Raw genomic sequence first — 25,771 nt, forward strand, 5'->3', positions numbered from 1 at the left:
GCCTCTGAGGAGAGATGCCTGGAAACCAAAGCAATGGATCCGATAGGTGCCTAGGGGCCTGTTCGTTCCTTTTTACCTCTGGGGACATCAGTCTACGGGTCTGAGTGCCGGTAGGTGCTCAGATGGGCCCAGATTGCCCCATTTGTCCTGGGAAGCCACAAATATTGGGATGGCCTCAGGGACTTTGGAGGTTTATCCTCTTAGTAGGGTTGTGGCCATTGGAATGGGCACATACAATTCCCTTGGAGAGGGCAATCACTGTCGTCAGGTTTGGCTCCAGGGCCCGGAGCCTTTAGGGTGTGTAGGCCAGGTCTGTTTGGACAGTTGTCTGAAAACACAACCTCGGCTTATGTTTCGGGTCATAGGTATGGCAGGATTGATCTACAGACCATGAGAAGAACTCTTCGGGATATGAAAAAAGGGCGAGTGTGAGGCTCTGCTCAAGTTTTTGTCTCTGGATATCGTGTCAATCATGGTCGTGAAATTTCCGGGTGATTTCATGGGAAATGGACGAGTCTTACTCTCTGGTGGTTTGGCCCCGGCCAAAGAGTTTGGGGTCATTCTGTGGGATGGAAGAAGTCCGTTGCTCTGTTGTTGTTGATTTGTTTTGTTTTGTTTTTCAACCTCTGGTGTCACACCAAATGAGGGTTTCCAGAGTAGAGGCCTGGGCGGGGCGACTGGACAACTAGAAATATAGTTAAAAATTGGGGCCTAGGGACATGTCAAGCCCATTATGACATCTAATGATCCAGCCACTGAGAGGACGTACTAGAGGACAGGATTCACGCTGAGGGTCACAATGCGTGTTTATGCCCTCCTCGCACTCAAGAATGGGCGGGGCCTCAGAGAGAATGCGGGTTTTTCCTACACTGAACGTTGGACAACATGCCAAACACAAGGTTTCTTTCCATGGGTAAGGAATAGTTCTGATTTCTGCATCACAGTCACCCCTGGGCAGTGATTGAAGATAAGCTGTAGGTTCTGAAGCCTGAACACTGAGGTAGGGAAGAGATGATGACCTAAGGCCATGGCGGGTCTGATGTGTTCAGTGTGCCGTCAGCTGTCTGGGTGTTGGTCACGAGGTCCGGGCTCAGGTTGTCAGACAGTGCATTATTGCCCAGGTTAGACTATATATTGTGGGTGCCTTCGAGTGCCGTGTAGGTTCTTATCTGAAGAACTCTTCAGGATATGAAGAATGAGCGAGTCTGAGGCGCATGCTCAGGCTTTTGTCTCTGGATTTTGTATCAGAAATGGCCGTGGAATGTTGGGGAGGCCTCATGGGCCAAGGACGAATCTTGCTCTCTGTGGATTTGGCCCGATCCCAATTGTTTTTCGTCACTCTGTGGGATGGGAGGACTCCTTTCAGGTTTGTTACTTCAGGTGTCCCACCAAAAGAGGAATTCCAAAGCAGAGCCCTGGGGAAGAGTGAAGGGACAACCCGAACTATGGTTAAAAATTGAGGCCTAGGGGCATGGCAAGCCCAATATGCTGTCTCTCCATCCAGCCACTGAGAGGCCTTACCTGAGGACTGGGCTCAGGCTGAGGGTCACAATGTGTGTTTGTGACCAATGTGGCCCGCAAGCATGGGCGGGGCCTCATGGGCCACACTGGTTTCAAGTACACTGAACGTTGGACAACATGCCAACCACAAGGTTTCTTGCCATGGGGAAAGAGTTCTGATTTCTGCATCATTTTCAAACCCGGGCCGTGATTGGAGATAAGGTCTAGGTTCTGAAGCCTGAAAACCGAGGTTGAGAAGAGATGACGACCTACGGCCATGGCGGGTCCGATGTGCTCAGTGTGCGGCCAGCTGTCTGGGTGGGGCCAGGAGGTCCAGGATCAGGCTGTGTCAGAAAGGGCATTAGTGCCCAGGTCAGCCTATATTTTGGGGGTACAGCCCAATGGTGTGCCCTGTTGATCCTCATTTGGGGTTTCTGGGTAGCCCCAGAGGGCAATGGTTTTCTTCTGGAGGGCAGGCAGAGTGCTGCATTGTAGTTCTGGATTGCCAAACTGGAGGGCTTGTGGGCCATAGTCTGAGGACGGAAGTCTGAGAACCCAAGCTAGGCCTCGGTTTCTGGGTGAGGATTTTGCAGGCACAATCTACAGACCTGAATCGAGATCTCGTGCATCTGAAGTCAGGGTGAGGATCAGACGATCGCTCAGGTTGGACATTCTGTCCCTGATGGCCCCTTCTTGAAAGGGGGGTGGATCACGAGGCCATGGGTGTTTTCCCATGATGGGAGTTGGGAGAAGCTCCCAACTGCAAAGATTCTTCTGTAGGATAATTGGAACCTGTTGGTTTGCTCCAGGACAATGATTCCAAGCAGGGTTTTAAGGATGGATGGCAGGGTAGCACACCTCGCATTCCAATTGTCTCCATGCAACAAGACAGGTTAGATCTGCTCGATCTGGGGGAGCAACTGAGGAGGCTGAGTTGAAATGGACTGTCCCGTGGATGTGTACTAATATGATTTTGTGTCTATGGAGACCTTGGAATGAAGCGGTGGCACTGGGGCCCTGAAGGGTTCTCCTAAAGACACGCTTTCACATAGCTCCCTCGTGCAAGTTTCCCATGTGTAGATGAGATTAGTTCTGATGGGTGAGTCAGGAAAGCCATATGCTGTTATTGAAATCCAGGCCTCTGAGGAGAGATGCCTGGAAACCAAAGCAATGGATCCGATAGGTGCCTAGGGGCCTGTTCGTTCCTTTTTACCTCTGGGGACATCAGTCTACGGGTCTGAGTGCCGGTAGGTGCTCAGATGGGCCCAGATTGCCCCATTTGTCCTGAGAAGCCACAAATATTGGGATGGCCTCAGGGACTTTGGAGGTTTATCCTCTTAGTAGGGTTCTGGCCATTGGAATGGGCACATACAATTCCCTTGGAGAGGACAATCACAGTCGTCAGGTTTGGCTCCAGGGGCGGGAGCCTGTAGGTTGTGTAGGCCAGGTCTGTTTGGACAGTTGTCTGAAAACACAAACTCGGCTTATGTTTCAGGTCATAGGTATGGCAGGACTTATCTACAGACCATGAGGAGAACTCTTCGGGATATGAAAAAAGGGCGAGTGTGAGGCTCTGCTCAAGTTTTTGTCTCTGGATATCGTGTCACTCATGGTCGTGAAATTTCCGGGTGATTTCATGGGAAATGGATGAGTCTTACTCTCTGGGGGTTTGGCCCCGTCCAAAGAGTTTTGGGTCATTCTGTGGGATGGAAGAAGTCCGTTGCTCTATTGTTGTTGATTTGTTTTGTTTTGTTTTTCAACCTCAGGTGTCCCACCAAATGAGGGATTCCAGAGTAGAGGCCTGGGCTGGGCGACTGGACAACCAGATATATGGATAAAAATTGGGGCCTAGAGACATGTCAAGCCCATTATGACATCTAATGATCCAGCCACTGAGAGGACGTACTAGAAGACAGGACTCACGCTGAGGGTCACAATGCGTGTTTATGCCCTCCTCGCCCTCAAGAATGGGAGGGGCCTCAGGGTGAATGCTGGTTTCTCCTACACTGAACGTTGGACAACATGCCAACCACAAGGTTTCTTTCCATGGGTAAGGAAGAGTTCTGATTTCTGCATCACAGTCACCCCTGGGCAGTGTTTGGAGATAAAGTCTAGGTTCTGAAGCCTGAACACTGAGGTAGGGAAGAGATGATGACCTAAGGCCATGGTGGGTCTGATGTGTTCAGTGTGCGGTCAGCAGTCTGGGTGTTGGTCACGAGGTCCGGGCTCAGGTTGTCAGACAGTGTTTTAGTGCCCAGGTTAGACTATATATTTTGGGTGCCTTCGAGTGCCGTGTAGGTTCTTATCTGAAGAACTCTTCAGGATATGAAGAATGAGCGAGTCTGAGGCGCGTGCTCAGGCTTTTGTCTCTGGATTTTGTATCAGAAATGGCCGTGGAATGTTGGGGAGGCCTCATGGGCCATGGACGAATCTTGCTCTCTGTGGATTTGGCCCGATCCCAATTGTTTTTCGTCAACTGTGGGATGGGAGGACTCCTTTCAGGTTTGTTACCTCAGGTGTCCCACCAAAAGAGGAATTCCAAAGCAGAGCCCTGGGGAAGAGTGAAGGGACAACCCGAACTATGGTTAAAAATTGGGGCCTAGGGGCATGGCAAGCCCAATATGCTTTCTCTCCATCCAGCCACTGAGAGGCCTTACCTGAGGACTGGGCTCAGGCTGAGGGTCACAATGTGTGTTTGTGACCAATGTGGCCCGCAAGCATGGGCGGGGCCTCATGGGCCACACTGGTTTCAAGTACTCTGAACGTTGGACAGCATGCCAACCACAAGGTTTCTTGCCATGGGGAAAGAGTTCTGATTTCTGCATCATTTTCAAACCCGGGCTGTGATTGGAGATAAGGTCTAGGTTCTGAAGCCTGAAAACCGAGGTTGAGAAGAGATGACGACCTACGGCCATGGCGGGTCCGATGTGCTCTGTGTGCGGCCAGCTGTCTGGGTGGGGCCAGGAGGTCCAGGATCAGGCTGTGTCAGAAAGGGCATTAGTGCCCAGGTCCGCCTATATTTTTGGGGTACAGCCGAATGGTGTGCCCTGTTGATCCTCATTTGGGGTTTCTGGGTAGCCCCAGAGGGCAATGGTTTTCTTCTGGAGGGCAGGCAGAGTGCTGCATTGTAGTTCTGGATTGCCAAATTGGAGGGCTTGTGGGCCATATTCTGAGGACGGAAGTCTGGGAACCCAAGCTAGGCCTCGGTATCTGTGTGAGGATTTGGCAGGCACAATCTACAGACCTGAATCGAGATCTCGTGCATCTGAAGTCAGGGAGAGGATCAGATGATCGCTCAGGTTGGACATTCTGTCCCTGATGGCCCCTTCTTGAAAGGGGGGTGGATCACGAGGCCATTGGGGTTTTCCCACGATGGGAGTTGGGAGAAGCTCCCAACTGCTAAGATTCTTCTGCAGGATAATTGGAACCTGTTGGTTGGCTCCAGGACAACGATTCCAAGCAGGGTTTTAAGGATGGATGGCTGGGTAGCACACCTCGCATTCCAATTGTCTCCAACAACAAGACAGGTTATTTCTGCTCGATCTAGGGGAGCAACCGAGGAGGCTGAGTTGAAATGGACTCTCCCGTGGATGTGTCCTAATATGATTTTGTGTCTATGGAGACCTTGGAATGAAGCGGTGGCACTGGGGCCCTGAAGGGTTCTCCTAAAGACACGCTTTCACATATCTACCTCGTGCAAGTTTCCCATGTGTAGATGAGATTTGTTCTGATGGTTGAGTCAGGAAAGCCATATGCTGTTATTGAAATCCAGGCCTCTGAGGAGAGATGCCTGGAAACCAAAGCAATGGATCCGATAGGTGCCTAGGGTCCTGTTCGGTCCTTTTTACCTCTGGGGACATCAGTCTACGTGTCTGAGTGCCGGTAGGTGCTCAGATGGGCCCAGATTGCCCCATTTGTCCTGGGAAGCCACAAATATTGGGATGGCCTCAGGGACTTTGGAGGTTTATCCTCTTAGTAGGGTTGTGGCCATTGGAATGGGCACATACAATTCCCTTGGAGAGGGCAATCACAGTCGTCAGGTTTGGCTCCAGGGGCCGGAGCCTGTAGGGTGTGTAGGCCAGGGCTGTTTGGACATTTGTCTGAAAACACAACCTCGGCTTATGTTTCGGGTCATAGGTATGGCAGGACTGATCTACAGACCATGAGGAGAACTCTTCGGGATATGAAAAAAGGGCGAGTGTGAGGCTCTGCTCAAGTTTTTGTCTCTGGATATCGTGTCACTCTTGGTCGTGAAATTTCCGGGTGATTTCATGGGAAATGGATGAGTCTTACTCTCTGGGGGTTTGGCCCCGTCCAAAGAGTTTGGGGTCATTCTGTGGGATGGAAGAAGTCCGTTGCTCTGTTGTTGTTGATTTGTTTTGTTTTGTTTTTCAACGTCAGGTGTCCCACCAAATGAGGGATTCCAGAGCAGAGGCCTGGGCGGGGCGACTGGACAACCAGATATATGGTTAAAAATTGGGGCCTAGGGACATGTCAAGCCCATTATGACATCTAATGATCCAGCCACTGAGAGGACGTACTAGAGGTCAGGACTCACGCTGAGGGTCACAATGCGTGTTTATGCCCTCCTCGCACTCAAGAATGGGCGGGGCCTCACGTTGAATGCTGGTTTCTCCTACACTGAACGTTGGACAACATGCCAAACACAAGGTTTCTTTCCATGGGTAAGGAAGAGTTCTGATTTCTGCATCACAGTCACCCCTGGGCAGTGATTGGAGATAAGCTGTAGGTTCTGAAGCCTGAACACTGAGGTAGGGAAGAGATGATGACCTAAGGCCATGGCGGGACTGATGTGTTCAGTGTGCGGTCAGCTGTCTGGGTGTTGGTCAGGAGGTCCGGGCTCAGGTTGTCAGACATTGCATTAGTGCCCAGGTTAGACTATATATTTTGGGTGCCTTCCAGTGCCGTGTAGTTTCTTATCTGAAGAACTCTTCAGGATATGAAGAATGAGCGAGTCTGAGGCGCGTGCTCAGGCTTTTGTCTCTGGATTTTGTATCAGAAATGGCCGTGGAATGTTGGGGAGGCCTCATGGGCCATGGACGAATCTTGCTCTCTGTGGATTTGGCCCGATCCCAATTGTTTTTCGTCACTCTGTGGGATGGGAGGACTCCTTTCAGGTTTGTTACTTCAGGTGTCCCACCAAAAGAGGAATTCCAAAGCAGAGCCCTGGGGAAGAGTGAAGGGACAACCCGAACTATGGTTAAAAATTGAGGCCTAGGGGCATGGCAAGCCCAATATGCTGTCTCTCCATCCAGCCACTGAGAGGCCTTACCTGAGGACTGGGCTCAGGCTGAGGGTCACAATGTGTGTTTGTGACCAATGTGGCCCGCAAGCATGGGCGGGGCCTCATGGGCCACACTGGTTTCAAGTACACTGAACGTTGGACAACATGCCAACCACAAGGTTTCTTGCAATGGGGAAAGAGTTCTGATTTCTGCATCATTTTCAAACACGGGCCGTGATTGGAGATAAGGTCTAGGTTCTGAAGCCTGAAAACCGAGGTTGAGAAGAGATGACGACCTACGGCCATGGCGGGTCCGATGTGCTCTGTGTGCGGCCAGCTGTCTGGGTGGGGCCAGGAGGTCCAGGATCAGGCTGTGTCAGAAAGTGCATTAGTGCCCAGGTCCGCCTATATTTTTGGGGTACAGCTGAATGGTGTGCCCTGTTGATCCTCATTTGGGGTTTCTGGGTAGCCCCAGAGGGCAATGGTTTTCTTCTGGAGGGCAGGCAGAGTGCTGCATTGTAGTTCTGGATTGCCAAACTGGAGGGCTTGTGGGCCATTGTCTGAGGACGGAAGTCTGAGAACCGAAGCTAGGCCTCGGTTTCTGTGTGAGGATTTGGCAGGCACAAATTACAGACCTGAATCGAGATCTCGTTCATCTGAAGTCAGGGTGAGGATCAGACGATCGCTCAGGTTGGACATTCTGTCCCTGATGGCCCCTTCTTGAGTGGGGGGTGGATCACGAGGCCATGGGTGTTTTCCCACGATGGGAGTTGGGAGAAGCTCCCAACTGCAAAGATTCTTCTGCAGGATAACTGGAACCTGTTGGTTGGCTCCAGGACAACGATTCCAAGCAGGGTTTTAAGGAAGGATGGCTGGGTAGCATTCCTCGCATTCCAATTGTCTCCAAGCAACAAGACAGGTTAGATCTTCTCGATCTGGGGGAGCAACTGAGGAGGCTGAGTTGAAATGGACTCTCCCGTGGATGTGTCCTAATATGATTTTGTGTCTATGGAGACCTTGGAATGAAGCGGTGGCACTGGGGCCCTGAAGGGTTCTCCTAAAGACACACTTTTACATAGCTCCCTCGTGCAAGTTTCCCATGTGTAGATGAGATTTGTTCTGATGGGTGAGTCAGGAAAGCCATATGCTGTTATTGAAATCCAGGCCTCTGAGGAGAGATGCCTGGAAACCAAAGCAATGGATCCTATAGGTGCCTAGGGTCCGGTTCATTCCTTTTTACCTCTGGGGACATCAGTCTACGGGTCTGAGTGCCGGTAGGTGCTCAGATGGGCCCAGATTGCCCCATTTGTCCTGGGAAGCCACAAATATTGGGATGGCCTCAGGGACTTTGGAGGTTTATCCTCTTAGTAGGGTTTTTGCCATTGGAATGGGCACATACAATTCCCTTGGAGAGGGCAATCACAGTCGTCAGGTTAGGCTCCAGGGGCCGGAGCCTGTAGGGTGTGTAGACCAGGGCTGTTTGGACAATTGTCTGAAAACACAAACTCGGCTTATGTTTCGGGTCATAGGTATGGCAGGACCGATCTACAGACCATTATGAGAACTCTTCGGGATATGAAAAAAGGGCGAGTGTGAGGCTCTGCTCAAGTTTTTGTCTCTGGATATCGTGTCACTCATGGTCGTGAAATTTCCGGGTGATTTCATGGGAAATGGATGAGTCTTACTCTCTGGGGGTTTGGCCCCGTCCAAAGAGTTTGGGGTCATTCTGTGGGATGGAAGAAGTCCATTGCTCTGTTTTTTGTTGATTTGTTTTGTTTTGTTTTTCAACCTCAGGTGTCCCACCAAATGAGGGATTCCAGAGTAGAGGCCGGGGCGGGGCGAGTGGACAACCAGAAATATGGTTAAAAATTGGGGCCTAGGGACATGTCAAGCCCATTATGACATCTAATGATCCAGCCACTGAGAGGACGTACTAGAGGACAGGACTCACGCTGAGGGTCACAATGCGTGTTTATGCCCTCCTCGCACTCAAGAATGGGCGGGGCCTCAGGGTGAATGCTGGTTTCTCCTACACTGAACGTTGGACAACATGCCAAACACAAGGTTTCTTTCCATGGGTAAGGAAGAGTTCTGATTTCTGCATCACAGTCACACCTGGGCAGTGATTGGAGATAAGCTGTAGGTTCTGAAGCCTGAACACTGAGGTAGGGAAGAGATGATGACCTAAGGCCATGGCGGGTCTGATGTGTTCAGTGTGCGGTCAGCTGTCTTGGTGTTGGTCACGAAGTCCGGGCTCAGGTTGTCAGACAGTGCATTAGTGCCCTGGTTAGACTATATATTTTGGGTGCCTTCGAGTGCCGTGTAGGTTCTTATCTGAAGAACTCTTCAGGATATGAAGAATGAGCGAGTCTGAGGCGCATGCTCAGGCTTTTGTCTCTGGAGTTTGTATCAGAAATGGCCGTGGAAATTTGGGGAGGCCTCACGGGCCATGGACGAATCTTTCTCTCTGTGGATTTGGCCCTATCCCAATTGTTTTTCGTCAATCTGTGGGATGGGAGGACTCCTTTCAGGTTTGTTACTTCAGGTGTCCCACCAAAAGAGGAATTCCAAAGCAGAGCCCTGGGGAAGAGTGAAGGGACAACCCGAACTGGTTAAAAATTGAGGCCTAGGGGCATGGCAAGCCCAATATGCTGTCTCTACATCCAGCCACTGAGAGGCCTTACCTGAGGATTGGGCTCAGGCTGAGGGTCACAATGTGTGTTTGTGACCAATGTGGCCCGCAAGCATGGGCGGGGCCTCATGGGCCACACTGGTTTCAAGTACAATGTACGTTGGACAACATGCCAACCACAAGGTTTCTTGCCATGGGGAAAGAGTTCTGATTTCTGCATCATTTTCAAACCCGGGCCGTGATTGGAGATAAGGTCTAGGATCTGAAGCCTGAAAACCGAGGTTGAGAAGAGATGACGACCTACGGCCATGGTGGGTCCGATGTGCTCTGTGTGCGGCCAGTTGTCTGGGTGGGGCCAGGAGGTCCAGGATCAGGCTGTGTCAGAAAGGGCATTAGTGCCCAGGTTGCCTATATTTTTGGGGTACAGCCGAATGGTGTGCCCTGTTGATCCTCATTTGGGGTTTCTGGGTAGCCCCAGAGGGCAATGGTTTTCTTCTGGAGGGCAGGCAGAGTGCTGCATTATAGTTCTGGATTGCCAAACTGGAGGGCTTGTGGGCCATAGTCTGAGGAAGGAAGTCTGGGAACCCAAGCTAGGCCTCGGTTTCTGGGTGAGGATTTGGCAGGCACAATCTACAGACCTGAATTGAGATCTCGTGCATCTGAAGTCAGGGTGAGGATCAGACGATCGCTCAGGTTGGACATTCTGTCCCTATTGGCCCCTTCTTGAAAGGGGGGTGGGTCACGAGGCCATGGGGGTTTTCCCACGATGGGAGTTGGGAGAAGCTCCCAACTGCAAAGATTCTTCTGCAGGATAATTGAGACCTGTTGGTTGGCTCCAGGACAACGATTCCGAGCAGGTTTCTAAGGATGGGTGGCTGGGTAGCCCACCTCGCATTCCAATTGTCTCCAAGCAACAAGACAGGTTAGATCTGCTGGATCAGGGGGAGCAACCGAGGAGGCTGAGTTGAAATGGACTCTCCCGTGGATGTGTCCTAATATGATTTTGTGTCTATGGAGACCTTGGAATGAAGCGGTGGCAATGGGGCCCTGAAGGGTTCTCCTAAAGACACGCTTTTACATAGCTCCCTCGTGCAGGTTTCCCATGAGTAGATGAGATTTGTTCTGATGGGTGAGTCAGGAAAGCCATATGCTGTTATTGAAATCCAGGCCTCTGAGGAGAGATGCTTGGAAAACAAAGCAATGGATCCGATAGTTGCCAGGGGCCGTTTCGTTCCTTTTAACTCTGGGGACATCAGTCTTCGGGTCTGAGTGCCGGTAGGTGCTCAGATGGGCCCAGATTGCCCCATTTGTTCTGGGAAGCCACAAATATTGGGATGGCCTCAGGGACTTTGGAGGTTTATCCTCTTAGTAGGGTTGTGGCCATTGGAATGGGCACATACAATTCCCTTGGAGAGGGCAATCACAGTCGTCAGGTTTGGCTCCAGGGGCCTGAGCCTGTAGGGTGTGTAGGCCAGGGCTGTTTGGACAGTTGTCTGAAAACACAAACTCGGCTTATGTTTCGCGTCATAGGTATGGCAGGACTGATCTACAGACCATGAGGAGAACTCTTCGGGATATGAAAAAAGGGCGAGTGTGAGGCTCTGCTCAAGTTTTTGTCTCTGGATATCTTGTCACTCATTGTCGTGAAATTTCCGGGTGATTTCATGGGAAATGGACGAGTCTTACTCTCTGGGGGTTTGGCCCCGGCCAAAGAGTTTGGGGTCATTCTGTGGGATGGAAGAAGTCCGTTGCTCTGTTGTTGTTGATTTTTTTGTTTTGTTTTTCAACCTCAGGTGTCCCACCAAATGAGGGATTCCAGAGTAGAGGCCTGGCCGGGGCGACTGGACAACTAGAAATATAGTTAAAAATTAGGGCCTAGGGACATGTCAAGCCCATTAGGACATCTAATGATCCAGCCACTGAGAGGACGTACTAGAGGACAGGATTCACGCTGAGGGTCACAATGCGTGTTTATGCCCTCCTGGCACTCAAGAATGGGCGGGGCCTCATGGTGAATGCTGGTTTCTCCTACACTGAACGTTGGACAACATGCCAAACACAAGGTTTCTTTCCATGGGTAAGGAAGAGTTCTGATTTCTGCATCACAGTCACCCCTGGGCAGTGATTGGAGATAAGCTGTAGGTTCTGAAGACTGAACACTGAGGTAGGGAAGAGATGATGACCTAAGGCCATGGCGGGTCTGATGTGTTTAGTGTGCGGTCAGCTGTCTGGGTGTTGGTCACGAGGTCCTGGCTCAGGTTGTCAGACAGTGCATTAGTGCCCAGGTTAGACTAAATTTTGGGTGCATTAGAGTGCCGTGTAGGTTCTTATCTGAAGAACTCTTCAGGATATGAAGAATGAGCGAGTCTGAGGCGCATGCTCAGGCTTTTGTCTCTGGATTTTGTATCAGAAATGGCCGTGGAATGTTGGGGAGGCCTCATGGGCCATGGACGAATCTTGCTCTCTGTGGATTTGGCCCGATCCCAATTGTTTTTCGTCACTCTGTGGGATGGGAGGACTCCTTTCAGGTTTCTTACTTCAGGTGTCCCACCAAAAGAGGAATTCCAAAGCAGAGCCTTGGGGAAGAGTGAAGGGACAACCCGAACTATGGTTAAAAATTGAGGCCTAGGGGCATGGCAAGCCCAATATGCTGTCTCTCCATCCAGCCACTGAGAGGCCTTACCTGAGGACTGGGCTCAGGCTGAGGGTCACAATGTGTGTTTGTGACCAATGTGGCCCGCAACCATGGGCGCGGCCTCATGGGCGACACTGGTTTCAAGTACACTGAATGTTGGACAACATGCCAACCACTATGTTTCTTGCAATGGGGAAAGAGTTCTGATTTCTGCATCATTTTCAAACCCGGGCCGTGATTGGAGATAAGGTCTAGGTTCTGAAGCCTGAAAACCGAGGTTGAGAAGAGATGACGACCTACGGCCATGGCGGGTCCGATGTGCTCAGTGTGCGGCCAGCTGTTTGGGTGGGGCCAGGAGGTCCAGGATCAGGCTGTGTCAGAAAGGGCATTAGTGCCCAGGTCAGCCTATATTTTTGGGGTACAGCCGAATGGTGTGCCCTGTTGATCCTCATTTGGGGTTTCTGGGTAGCCCCAGAGGGCAATGGTTTTCTTCTGGAGGGCAGGCAGAGTGCTGCATTGTAGTTCTGGATTGCCAAACTGGAGGGCTTGTGGGCCATAGTCTGAGGACGGAAGTCTGGGAACCCAAGCTAGGCCTCGGTTTCTGGGTGAGGATTTGGCAGGCACAATCTACAGACCTGAATCGAGATCTCGTGCATCTGAAGTCAGGGAGAGGATCAGATGATCGCTCAGGTTGGACATTCTGTCCCTGATGGCCCCTTCTTGAAAGGGGGGTGGATCACGAGGCCATTGGGGTTTTCCCACGATGGGAGTTGGGAGAAGCTCCCAACTGCTAAGATTCTTCTGCAGGATAATTGGAACCTGTTGGTTGGCTCCAGGACAACGATTCCAAGCAGGGTTTTAAGGATGGATGGCTGGGTAGCACACCTCGCATTCCAATTGTCTCCAACAACAAGACAGGTTATTTCTGCTCGATCTAGGGGAGCAACCGAGGAGGCTGAGTTGAAATGGACTCTCCCGTGGATGTGTCCTAATATGATTTTGTGTCTATGGAGACCTTGGAATGAAGCGGTGGCACTGGGGCCCTGAAGGGTTCTCCTAAAGACACGCTTTCACATAGCTACCTCGTGCAAGTTTCCCATGTGTAGATGAGATTTGTTCTGATGGTTGAGTCAGGAAAGCCATATGCTGTTATTGAAATCCAGGCCTCTGAGGAGAGATGCCTGGAAACCAAAGCAATGGATCCGATAGGTGCCTAGGGGCCTGTTCGTTCCTTTTTACCTCTGGGGACATCAGTCTACGGGTCTGAGTGCCGGTAGGTGCTCAGATGGGCCCAGATTGCCCCATTTGTCCTGGGAAGCCACAAATATTGGAATGGCCTCAGGGACTTTGGAGGTTTATCCTCTTAGTAGGGTTGTGGCCATTGGGATGGGCACATACAATTCCCTTGGAGAGGGCAATCACAGTCGTCAGGTTTGGCTCCAGGGGCCGGAGCCTGTAGGGTGTGTAGGCCAGGGCTGTTTGGACAGTTGTCTGAAAACACAAACTCTGCTTATGTTTCGGGTCATAGGTATGGCAGGACTGATCTACAGATCATGAGGAGAACTCTTCGGGATATGAAAAAAGGGCGAGTGTGAGGCTCTGCTCAAGTTTTTGTCTCTGGATATCGTGTCACTCTTGGTCGTGAAATTTCCGGGTGATTTCATGGGAAATGGATGAGTCTTACTCTCTGGGGGTTTGGCCCCGTCCAAAGAGTTTGGGGTCATTCTGTGGGATGGAAGAAGTCCGTTGCTCTGTTGTTGTTGATTTGTTTTGTTTTGTTTTTCAACCTCAGGTGTCCCACCAAATGAGGGATTCCAGAGCAGAGGCCTGGGCGGGGCGACTGGACAACCAGATATATGGTTAAAAATTGGGGCCTAGGGACATGTCAAGCCCATTATGACATCTAATGATCCAGCCACTGAGAGGACGTACTAGAGGTCAGGACTCACGCTGAGGGTCACAATGCGTGTTTATGCCCTCCTCGCACTCAAGAATGGGCGGGGCCTCACGTTGAATGCTGGTTTCTCCTACACTGAACGTTGGACAACATGCCAAACACAAGGTTTCTTTCCATGGGTAAGGAAGAGTTCTGATTTCTGCATCACAGTCACCCCTGGGCAGTGATTGGAGATAAGCTGTAGGTTCTGAAGCCTGAACACTGAGGTAGGGAAGAGATGATGACCTAAGTCCATGGCGGGACTGATGTGTTCAGTGTGCGGTCAGCTGTCTGGGTGTTGGTCAGGAGGTCCGGGCTCAGGTTTTCAGACATTGCATTAGTGCCCAGGTTAGACTATATATTTTGGGTGCCTTCGAGTGCCGTGTAGTTTCTTATCTGAAGAACTCTTCAGGATATGAAGAATGAGCGAGTCTGAGGCGCGTGCTCAGGCTTTTGTCTCTGGATTTTGTATCAGAAATGGCCGTGGAATGTTGGGGAGGCCTCATGGGCCATGGACGAATCTTGCTCTCTGTGGATTTGGCCCGATCCCAATTGTTTTTCGTCACTCTGTGGGATGGGAGGACTCCTTTCAGGTTTGTTACTTCAGGTGTCCCACCAAAAGAGGAATTCCAAAGCAGAGCCCTGGGGAAGAGTGAAGGGACAACCCGAACTATGGTTAAAAATTGAGGCCTAGGGGCATGGCAAGCCCAATATGCTGTCTCTCCATCCAGCCACTGAGAGGCCTTACCTGAGGACTGGGCTCAGGCTGAGGGTCACAATGTGTGTTTGTGACCAATGTGGCCCGCAAGCATGGGCGGGGCCTCATGGGCCACACTGGTTTCAAGTACACTGAACGTTGGACAACATGCCAACCACAAGGTTTCTTGCCATGGGGAAAGAGTTCTGATTTCTGCATCATTTTCAAACCCGGGCCGTGATTGGAGATAAGGTCTAGGTTCTGAAGCCTGAAAACCGAGGTTGAGAAGAGATGACGACCTACGGCCATGGCGGGTCCGATGTGCTCTGTGTGCGGCCAGCTGTCTGGGTGGGGCCAGGAGGTCCAGGATCAGGCTGTGTCAGAAAGTGCATTAGTGCCCAGGTCCGCCTATATTTTTGGGGTACAGCCGAATGGTGTGCCCTGTTGATCCTCATTTGGGGTTTATGGGTAGCCCCAGAGGGCAATGGTTTTCTTCTGGAGGGCAGGCAGAGTGCTGCATTGTAGTTCTGGATTGCCAAACTGTAGGGCTTGTGGGCCATTGTCTGAGGACGAAAGTCTGAGAACCCAAGCTAGGCCTCGGTTTCTGGGTGAGGATTTGGCAGGCACAATTTACAGACCTGAATCGAGATCTCGTGCATCTGAAGTCAGGGTGAGGATCAGACGATCGCTCAGGTTGGACATTCTGTCCCTGATGGCCCCTTCTTGAGTGGGGAGTGGATCACGAGGCCATGGGGGTTTTCCCACGATGGGAGTTGGGAGAAGCTCCCAACTGCAAAGATTCTTCTGCAGGATAATTGGAACCTGTTGGTTGGCTCCAGGACAACGATTCCAAGCATGGTTTTAAGGATGGATGGCTGGGTAGCACACCTCGCATTCCAATTGTCTCCAAGCAACAAGACAGGTTAGATCTGCTCGATCTGGGGGAACAACTGAGGAGGCTGAGTTGAAATGGACTCTCCCGTAGATATGTTCTAATATGATTTTGTTTCTATGGAGACCTTGGAATGAAGCGGTGGCACTGGGGCCCTGAAGGGTTCTCCTAAAGACACGCTTTCACATAGCTCCCTCGTGCAAGTTTCCCATGTGTAGATGAGATTTATTCTGATGGGTGAGTCAGGAAAGGCATATGCTGTTATTGAAATCCAGCCCTCTGAGGAGAGATGCCTGGAAACCAAAGCAATGGATCCGATAGGTGCCTAGGGGCCTGTTCGTTCCTTTTTACCTCTGGGGACATCAGTCTACGGGTCTGAGTGCCGGTAGGTGATCAGATGGGCCCAGATTGCCCCATTTGTCCTGGGAAGCCACAAATATTGGAATGGCCTCAGGGACTTTGGAGGTTTATCCTCTTAGTAGGGTTGTGGCCATTGGAAAGGGCACATACAATTCCCTTGGAGAGGGCAATCACAGTCGTCAGGTTTGGCTCCAGGGGCCGGAGCCTGTAGGGTGTGTAGGCCAGGGCTGTTTGGACAGTTGTCTGAAAACACAAACTCGGCTTAGGTTTCGGGTCATAGGTATGGCAGGACTGATCTACAGACCCTGAGGAGAACGCTTCTGGATATGAAAAAAAGGCGAGTGTGAGGCTCTGCTCAAGTTTGTCTCTGGATATCGTTTCAATCATGGTCGTGAAATTTCCGGGTGATTTCATGGGAAATGGATGAGTCTTACTCTCTGGGGGTTTGGGCCCGTCCAAAAGTTTGGGGTAATTCTGTGGGATGGAAGAAGTCCGTTGCTCTGTTGTTGTTGATTTGTTTTGTTTTGTTTTTCAACCTCAGGTGTCCCACCAAATGAGGGATTCCAGAGTAGAGGCCTGGCCGGGGCGACTGAACAACCAGAAATATGGTTAAAAATTGAGGCCTAGGGACATGTCAAGCCCATTATGACGTCTAATGATCCAGCCACTGAGAGGACGTACTAGAGGACACGACTCACGCTGAGGGTCACAATGCGTGTTTATGCCCTGCTCGCACTCAAGAATGGGCGGGGCCTCAGGTTGGATGCTGGTTTCTCCTACACTGAACGTTGGACAACATGCCAACCACAAGGTTTCTTTCCATGGGTAAGGAAGAGTTCTGATTTCTGCATCACAGTCACCCCTGGGCAGTGATTGGAGATAAGCTGTAGGTTCCGAAGCCTGAACACTGAGGTAGGGAAGAGATGATGACCTAAGGCCATGGGGGGTCTGATGTGTTCAGTGTGCTGTCAGCTGTCTGGGTGTTGGTCACGAGGTCCATACTCAGGTTGTCAGACAGTGCATTAGTGCCCAGGTTAGACTATATATTTTGGGTGCATTCGCGTGCCGTGTAGGTTCTTATCTGAAGAACTCTTCAGGATATGAAGAATGAGCGAGTCTGAGGCACGTGCTCAGGCTTTTGTCTCTGGATTTTGTATAAGAAATGGCCGTGGAATGTTGGGGAGGCCTCATGGGCCATGGACGAATCTTGCTCTCTGTGGATTTGGCCCGATCCCAATTGTTTTTCGTCAATCTGTGGGATGGGAGGACTCCTTTCAGGTTTGTTACCTCAGGTGTCCCACCAAAAGAGGAATTCAAAAGCAGAGCCCTGGGGAAGAGTGAAGGGACAACCCGAACTATGGTTAAAAATTGAGGCCTAGGGGCATGGCAAGCCCAATATGCTGTCTCTCCATCCAGCCACTGAGAGGCCTTACCTGAGGACTGGGCTCAGGCTGAGGGTCACAATGTGTGTTTGTGACCAATGTGGCCCGCAAGCATGGGCGGGGCCTCATGGGCCACACTGGTTTCCTGTACACTGAACGTTGGACAACATGCCAACCACAAGGTTTCTTGCCATGGGGAAAGAGTTCTGATTTCTGCATCATTTTCACACCCGGGCCGTGATTGGAGATAAGGTCTAGGTTCTGAAGCCTGAAAACCGAGGTTGAGAAGAGATGATGACCTACGGCCATGGCGGGTCCGATGTGCTCAGTGTGCGGCCAGCTGTCTGGGTGGGGCCAGGAGGTCCAGGATCAGGCTGTGTCAGAAAGGGCATTAGTGCGCAGGTCAGCCTATATTTTTGGGGTACAGCCGAATGATGTGCCCTGTTGATCCTCATTTGGGGTTTCTGGGTAGCACAGAGGGCAATGGTTTTATTCTGGAGGGCAGGCAGAGTGCTGCATTGTAGTTCTGGATTGCCAAACTGGAGGGCTTGTGGGCCAGTAGCCCTAGGACGGAAGTCTGAGAACCCAAGCTAGGCCTAGGTATCTGGGTGAGGATATGGCAGGCACAATCTACAGACCTGAATCGAGATCTCGTGCATCTGAATTCAGGGCGAGGATCAGACGATTGCTCAGGTTGGACAGTCTGTCCCTGATGGCCCCTTCTTGAAGGAGGGGTGGATGACGAGGCTATGGGGTTTTTCCCACGATGGGAGCTGTGAGAAGCTCCCAACTGCAAAGATTCTTCTGCAGAACAATTGAGACCTGTTGGTTGGCTCCAGGACAACGATTCCGAGCACCGTTCTAAGGATGGATGGCTCGGAGGCCCACTTCGCATTCCAATTGTCTCCAAGCAACAAGACAGGTTAGGTCTGCTGGATCTGGGGGAGCAACCGAGTAGGCTGAGTTGAAATGGACTCTCCCGTGGATGTGTCCTAATATGATTTCGTGTCTATGGAGACCTTGGAATGAAGCAGTGGCACTGGGGCCCTGAGGGGTTCTCCTAAAGAGAGGCTTTCACACAGCTCCATCGTGCAAGTTTCCCATGTGTAGATGAGATTTGTTCTGATGGGTGAGTCAAGAAACAGCCATATGCTCTTATTGAAATCCAGGCCTCTGAGGAGTGATGCCTGGAAACCAAAGAAATGGATCCGAGAGGTGCCTAGGGGCCTGTTCGTTCCTTTTTACCTCTGGGATCAGTCTATGGGTCTGATTGACCGTAGGTGCTCAGATGGACCCAGATTGCCCCTGTTTGTCCTGGGAAGCCACTAATATTGGGATGGCCTCAGGGACTTTGGAGGTTTATCCTCTTAGTAGGGTTGTGGCCACTGGAATAGGCACATATAATTCCCTTGTAGAGGGCAAGCACAGTCGTCAGGTTTGGCTCCAGGGGCCTGAGCCTGTAGGTTGTGTAGGCCAGGGCTGTTTGGACGGTTGTCTGAAAACACAAACTCGGTTTATGTTTCGGGTCATAGGTATGGCAGGACTGATCTACAGACCATGAGGAGAACACTTCGGGATATGAAAAAAGGTCGAGTGTGAGGCTCTTGCTCAAGTTTTTGTCTCTGGATATCGTGTCACTCATGGTCGTGAAATTTCCAGGTGACTTCATGGGAAATGGACGAGTTTTACTCTCTGGGGGTTTGGCCCCGTCCAAAGAGTTTGGGGTCATTCTGTGGGATCGAAGAAGTCCATTGTTCTGTTGTTGTTCATTTGTTTTGTTTTGTTTTTCAACCTCGGGTGTCCCACCAAATGAGGGATTCCAGAGTAGAGCCCTGCGGAGGGGCGACTGGACAACCAGAAATCTGGTTAAAAATTGGGGCCTAGGGACATGTCAAGCCCATTATGACATCTAATGATCCAGACACTGAGAGGACTTACTAGAGGACAGGACTCACGCTGAGGGTCACAATAGGTGTTTATGCCCTCGTCGCACTCAAAAATGGGCGGGGCCTCAGGGTGAAGGCTGATTTCTCCTACACTGAACGTTGGACAACATGCCAACCACAAAGTTTCTTGCCATGGGTAAGGAAGAGTTCTGATTTCTGCATCACAGTCACCGCTGGGCAGTGATTGGAGATAAGGTCTAGGTTCTGAAGCCTGAAAACTGAGGTAGGGAAGAGATGACGACTTAAGGCCATGGCGGGTCCGATGTGCTCAATGTGTGGTCAGCTGTCTGGGGGGTGCCAGGAGGTCCAGGCTCAGGCTGTGTCAGACAGTGCATTAGTGCCCAGGTCAGCCTATATATTTGGGGTACAGCCGAATGGCGTGCCCAGTTGATCCTCATTTGGGGTTTCTGGGGAGCCCCAGAGGGCAATGTTTTTCTTCTGGAGGGCAGGCAGAGTGCTGCATTGTAGATCTGGATTGCCAAACTGGAGGTCTTGTGGGCCAGTAGTCCTAGGACGGAAGTCTGAGAACCAAAGCTATGCCTCGGTTTCTGGGTGAGGATTTGGCAGGCAGAATCTACAGACCTGAATTGAGATCTCGTGCATCTGAAGTCAGGGTGAGGATCAGACGATCGCTCAGGTTGGACATTCTGTCCCTATTGGCCCCTTCTTGAAAGGGGGGTGGATCACGAGGCCATGGGGGTTTTCCCACGATGGGAGTTGTGAGAAGCTCCCAACTGCAAAGATTCTTCTGCAGGACAATTGAGACCTGTTGGTTGGCTCCAGGACAACGATTCCGAGCACCGTTCTAAGGATGGATGGCTGGGTGGCCCACTTCGCATTCCAATTATCTCCAAGCAACAAGACAGGTTAGATCTGCTGGATCTGGGGGAGCAACCGAGGAGGCTGAGTTGAAATGGACTCTCCCGTGGATGTGTCCTAATATGATTTCGTGTCTATGGAGACCTTGGAATGAAGCAGTGGCACTGGGGCCCTGAAGGGTTCTCCTAAAGAGAGGCTTTCACACAGCTCCATCGTGCAAGTTTCCCATGTGTAGATGAGATTTGTTCTGATGGGTGAGTCAAGAAACAGCCATATGCTCTTATTGAAATCCAGGCCTCTGAGGAGAGATGCCTGGAAACCAAAGCAATGGATCCGAGAGGTGCCTAGGGGCCTGTTCGTTCCTTTTTACCTCAGGGATCAGTCTATGGGTCTGAGTGACCGTAGGTGCTCAGATGGACCCAGATTGCCCCTGTTTGTCCTGGGAAGCCACAAATATTGGGATGGCCTCAGGGACTTTGGAGGTTTATCCTCTTAGTAGGGTTGTGGCCACTGGAATAGGCACATACAATTCCCTTGTAGAGGGCAAGCACAGTCGTCAGGTTTGGCTCCAGGGGCCTGAGCCTGTAGGGAGTGTAGGCCAGGGCTGTTTGGACGGTTGTCTGAAAACACAAACTCGGTTTATGTTTCGGGTCATAGGTATGGCAGGACTGATCTACAGACCATGAGGAAAACACTTCGGGATATGAAAAAAGGGCGAGTGTGAGGCTCTTGCTCAAGTTTTTGTCTCTGGATATCGTGTCACTCATGGTCGTGAAATTTCCAGGTGACTTCATGGGAAATGGACGAGTCTTACTCTCTGGGGGTTTGGCCCCGTCCAAAGAGTTTGGGGTCATTCTGTGGGATGGAAGAAGTCCGTTGTTCTGTTGTTGTTCATTTGATTTGTTTTGTTTTTCAACCTCGGGTGTCCCACCAAATGAGGGATTCCAGAGTAGAGCCCTGGGGAGGGTGACTGGACAACCAGAAATCTGGTTAAAAATTGGGACCTAGGGACATGTCAAGCCCATTATGACATCTAATGGTCCAGACATTGAGAGGACGTACTAGAGGACAGGACTCACGCTGAGGGTCACAATGGGTGTTTATGCCCTCGTCGCACTCAAAAATGGGCGGGGCCTCAGGGTGAAGGCAGATTTCTCCTACACTGAACGTTGGACAACATGCCAACAACAAGGTTTCTTGCCATGGGTAAGGAAGAGTTCTGATTTCTGCATCACAGTCACCCCGGGGCAGTGATTGGAGATAAGGTCTAGGTTCTGAAGCCTGAAAACTGAGGTAGGGAAGAGATGATGACCTAAGGCCATGGCGGGTCTGATGTGTTCAGTGTGCGGTCAGCTGTCTGGGTGTTGGTCACGAGGTCCGGGCTCAGGTTGTCAGACAGTGCATTAGTGCCCAGGTTAGACTATATATTTTGGGTGCATTCGATTGCCGTTTAGGTTCTTATCTGAAGAATTCTTCAGGATATGAAGAATGAGCGAGTCTGAGGCGCGTGCTCAGGCTTTTGTCTCTGGAGTTTGTATCAGCGATGACCGTGGAATGTTGGGGAGGCCTCATGAGCCATGGACGAATCTTGCTATCTGTGGATTTGGCCCGATCCCAATTGTTTTTCGTCAATCTGTGGGATGGGAGGGCTCCTTTCAGGTTTGTTACCTCAGGTGTCCCACCAAAAGAGGAATTCGAAAGCAGATCCCTGGGAAGAGTGAAGGGACAACCCGAACTATGGTTAAAAATTGGGGCCTAGGGGCATGGCAAGCCCAATATGCTGTCTCTCCATCCAGCCACTGAGAGGCCTTACCTGAGGACTGGGCTCAGGCTGAGGGTCACAATGTGTGTTTGTGACCAATGTGGCCCGCAAGCATGGGCGGGGCCTCATGGGCCACAGTGGTTTCAACTACACTGAACCTTGGACAACATGCCAACCACAAGGTTTCTTGCCATGGCGAAAGACTTCTGATATCTGCATCATTTTCAAACCCGGGCCGTGATTGGAGATAATGTCTAGGTTCTGAAGCCTGAAAACCGAGGTTGAGAAGAGATGACGACCTAAGGCCATGAGGGGTCCGAAGTGCTCAGAGTGTGGTCACCTGTCTGGGGGGAGCCAGGAAGTCCAGGCTCAGGCTTTGTCAGAAAGGGCATTAGTGCCCAGGTCAGCCTAAATATTTGGGGTACAGCCGAATGGCGTACCCCGTTGATCCTCATTTGGGGTTTCTGGGTAGCCCCAGAGGGCAATGTTTTTCTTCTGGAGGGCAGGCAGAGTGCTGCATTGTAGATCTGGATTGCCAAACTGGAGGGCTTGTGGGCCAGTAGTCCTAGGACGGAAGTCTGAGAACCCAAGCTAGGCCTAGGTATCTGGGTGAGGATATGGCAGGCACAATCTACAGACCTGAATCGAGATCTCGTGCATCTGAATTCAGGGCGAGGATCAGACGATTGCTCAGGTTGGACAGTCTGTCCCTGATGGCCCCTTCTTGAAGGGGGGGTGGATCACGAGGCCATGGGGGTTTTCCCACGATGGGAGTTGTGAGAAGCTCCCAACTGCAAAGATTCTTCTGCAGGACAATTGAGACCTGTTGGTTGGCTCCAGGACAACGATTCTGAGCACCGTTCTAAGGATGGATCGCTGGGAGGCCCACTTCGCATTCCAATTGTCTCCAAGCAACAAGACAGGTTAGATCTGCTGGATCTGGGGGAGCAACCGAGGCGGCTGAGTTGAAATGGACTCTCCTGTGGATGTGTCCTAATAGGATTTCGTGTCTATTAGATACCTTGGAATGAAGCAGTGGCACTGGGGCCCTGAAGGGTTCTCCTAAAGAGAGGCTTTCACACAGCTCCATCGTGCAAGTTTCCCATGTGTAGATGAGATTTGTTCTGATGGGTGAGTCAAGAAACAGCCATATGCTCTTATTGAAATCCAGGCCTCTGAGGAGAGATGCCTGGAAACCAAAGCAATGGATCCGAGAGGTGCCTAGGGGCCTGTTCGTTCCTTTTTACCTCTGGGATCAGTCTATGGGTCTGAGTGACCGTAGGTGCTCAGATGGACCCAGATTGCCCCTGTTTGTCCTGGGAAGCCACAAATATTGGGATGGCCTCAGGGACTTTGGAGGTTTATCCTCTTAGTAGGGTTGTGGCCACTGGAATAGGCACATACAATTCCCTTGTAGAGGGCAAGCACAGTCGTCAGGTTTGGCTCCAGGGGCCTGACCCTGTAGGGTGTGCAGGCCAGGGCTCTTTGGACGGTTGTCTGAAAACACAAACACGGTTTATGTTTCGGGTCATAGGTATGGCAGGACTGATCTGCAGACCATGAGGAGAACACTTCGGGATATGAAAAAAGGGCGAGTGTGAGGCTCTTGCTCAAGTTTTTGTCTCTGGATATCGTGTCACTCATGGTCGTGAAATTTCCAGGTGACTTCATGGGAAATGGACGAGTCTTACTCTCTGGGGGTTTGGCCCCGTCCAAAGAGTTTGGGGTCATTCTGTGGGATGGAAGAAGTCCGTTGTTCTGTTATTGTTCATTTGTTTTGTTTTGTTTTTCAACCTCGGGTGTCCCACCAAATGAGGGATTCCAGAGTAGATCCCTGGGGAGGGGCGACTGGACAACCAGAAATCTGGTTAAAAATTGGGGCCTAGGGACATGTCAAGCCCATTATGACATCTAATGGTCCAGACACTGAGAGGACGTACTAGAGGACAGGACTCACGCTGAGGGTCACAATGGGTGTTTATGCCCTCATCGCACTCAAAAATGGGCGGGGCCTCAGGGTGAAGGCAGATTTCTCTTACACTGAATGTTGGACAACATGCCAACCACAAGGTTTCTTGCCATGGGTAAGGAAGAGTTCTGATTTCTGCATCACAGTCACCCCTGGGCAGTGATTGGAGATAAGGTCTAGGTTCTGAAGCCTGAAAACTGAGGTAGGGAAGAGATGATGACCTAATGCCATGAGGGGTCCGATGTGCTCAGAGTGTGGTCACCTGTCTGGGGGGTGCCAGGAGGTCCAGGCTCAGGCTGTGTCAGACAGTGCATTAGTGCCCAGGTCAGCCTATATATTTGGGGTACAGCCGAATGGCGTGCCCCGTTGATCCTCATTTGGGATTTCTGGGGAGCCCCAGAGGGCAATGTTTTTCTTCTGGAGGGCAGGCAGAGTGCTGCATTGTAGATCTGGATTGCCAAACTGGAGGGCTTGTGGGCCAGTAGTCCTAGGACGAAAGTCTGAGAACCAAAGCTAGGCCTCGGTTTCTGGGTGAGGATTTGGCAGGCACAATCTACAGACCTGAATTGAGATCTCGTGCATCTGAAGTCAGGGTGAGGATCAGACGATCGCTCAGGTTGGACAGTCTGTCCCTGATGGCCCCTTCTTGAAGGGGGGGTGGATCACGAGGCCATGGGGGTTTTCCCAAGATGGGAGTTGTGAGAAGCTCCCAACTGCAAAGATTCTTCTGCAGGACAATTGAGACCTGTTGGTTGGCTCCAGGACAACGATTCCGAGCAGGGTTCTAAGGATGGATGGCTGGGTGGCCCACTTCGCATTCCAATTATCTCCAAGCAACAAGACAGGTTAGATCTGCTGGATCTGGGGGAGCAACCGAGGAGGCTGATTTGAAATGGACTCTCCCGTGGATGTGTCCTAATATGATTTCGTGTCTATGGAGACCTTGGAATGAAGCAGTGGCACTGGGGCCCTGAAGGTTTCTCCTAAAGAGAGGCTTTCACACAGCTCCATCGTGCAAGTTTCCCATGTGTAGATGAGATTTGTTCTGATGGGTGAGTCAAGAAACAGCCATATGCTCTTATTGAAATCCAGGCCTCTGAGGAGAGATGCCTGGAAACCAAAGCAATGGATCCGAGAGGTGCCTAGGGGCCTGTTCGTTCCTTTTTACCTCTGGGATCAGTCTATGGGTCTGAGTGACCGTAGGTGCTCAGATGGACCCAGATTGCCCCTGTTTGTCCTGGGAAGCCACAAATATTGGGATGGCCTCAGGGACTTTGGAGGTTTATCCTCTTAGTAGGGTTGTGGACACTGGAATAGGCCCATACAATTCCCTTGTAGAGGGCAAGCACAGTCGTCAGGTTTGGCTCCAGGGGCCTGAGCCTGTAGGGAGTGTAGGCCAGGGCTGTTTGGACGGTTGTCTGAAAACACAAACTCGGTTTATGTTTCGGGTCATAGGTATGGCAGGACTGATCTACAGACCATGAGGAAAACACTTCGGGATATGAAAAAAGGGCGAGTGTGAGGCTCTGCTCAAGTTTTTGTCTCTGGATATCGTGTCACTCATGGTCGTGAAATTTCCAGGTGACTTCATGGGAAATGGACGAGTCTTACTCTCTGGGGGTTTGGCCCCGTCCAAAGAGTTTGGGGTCATTCTGTGGGATGGAAGAAGTCCGTTGTTCTGTTGTTGTTCATTTGTTTTGTTTTGTTTTTCAACCTCGGGTGTCCCACCAAATGAGGGATTCCAGAGTAGAGCCCTGGGGAGGGGCGACTGGACAACCAGAAATCTGGTTAAAAATTGGGACCTAGGGACAGGTCAAGCCCATTATGACATCTAATGGTCCAGACACAGAGAGCACGTACTAGAGGACAGGACTCACGCTGAGGGTCACAATGGGTGTTTATGCCCTCGTCGCACTCAAAAATGGGCGGGGCCTCAGGGTGAAGGCAGATTTCTCCTACACTGAACGTTGGACAACATGCCAACCACAAGGTTTCT

This window comes from Mustela lutreola, chromosome 10, assembly GCF_030435805.1.
Source record: "Mustela lutreola isolate mMusLut2 chromosome 10, mMusLut2.pri, whole genome shotgun sequence".
Taxonomy (NCBI): domain Eukaryota; kingdom Metazoa; phylum Chordata; class Mammalia; order Carnivora; family Mustelidae; genus Mustela; species Mustela lutreola.